This window comes from Cucurbita maxima, unplaced genomic scaffold (genome assembly GCF_002738345.1).
Source record: "Cucurbita maxima cultivar Rimu unplaced genomic scaffold, Cmax_1.0 Cma_Scf00026, whole genome shotgun sequence".
In the NCBI taxonomy this organism is placed as follows: Eukaryota; Viridiplantae; Streptophyta; class Magnoliopsida; order Cucurbitales; family Cucurbitaceae; genus Cucurbita; species Cucurbita maxima.
Window position 1 is genome coordinate 2,676,698 of NW_019272042.1, and position 1,087 is coordinate 2,677,784.

The following is a 1,087-nucleotide window of genomic DNA, read 5'->3' on the forward strand; positions in this document are numbered from 1 at the left end:
TGTTTTTTTTTTTTTTTTTTTTTTGTCTTTTTTGTTCCCGGATGTGGAAAATTGTATACATCTAAATTATAATTTAATGGGAATCTATGTTTAAATCAAGATATAATTTAAAGTAAGATATAAAAAAAAAAGTTATTATAGTAAGATAAAAGTCAAATTTAAAATTAATATCCCGTTTAAAAAAGAATCAAGCGCAGAATTAACATAAATTCAATTTATAATTAATATCTCGTTTAAAAAAGAATCAAGCTTCGTATAAGAGCATAAAGATAATTCTAAGTGATAGCAAAGTAGAGTCAAATTTGAATCTAAGATGGTAGACCCAATTAAAACATGATATTAAAGGTAGTTGATTGTTTATTATAAGACAAATATCTAGATATTTACTTCATATTATCGCTTACATATTTACCCTTTTATTATAAGTAATCATTTATTATTATTTCTTTTATTATTCTTTTCATATTATTTGTAATTTACCATAATTTTCTCTAAATGATAAATAGAGAACTTTCACCACCATTTAGGTTGGTGATTTCAGCAAACATTTTCATGGTATCATAGATTGTTTCGGTTTTTAATATGATCCTTTTTTCTCTATGACTTTTGAATCCTCTTATCATCTTCTTCCTCTCAATACTCTAATCCATATGATCACCATCAAACTTTCTTAATCCAATTATCTTCTTTGAAAAACAAACTTCTCCCTTTCTTTGAGAGTCAAGACATGCGGTGGGCTATTTTGATGTAACTATGGTTCCACCACCTCGCTTTGAACTAGAAACCTCTTCAACACTCAACCCCAAATATTTGGCGTGGAGAGTAGCCGATCAATGACTTCTTTATCTCTTACTCTCCTCTCTCACCGAGGAAGTCATTGTTGTTGTCGTTGGTCTCTCCACTGCACGTGATGTTTGGCTTGCGTTGGAAATTACATTCAACCATCATTCGAAAGCTCGTGAACTGAGACTTGAGGATGACTAATAATCTTTTTACTATCTAGAATTGTCAAATATTTCCTTTCTCCGTTACATTTACTAACGTCTGATTAGTGGCTGCAAATGAAACGTGACACCAAACCTGTTGT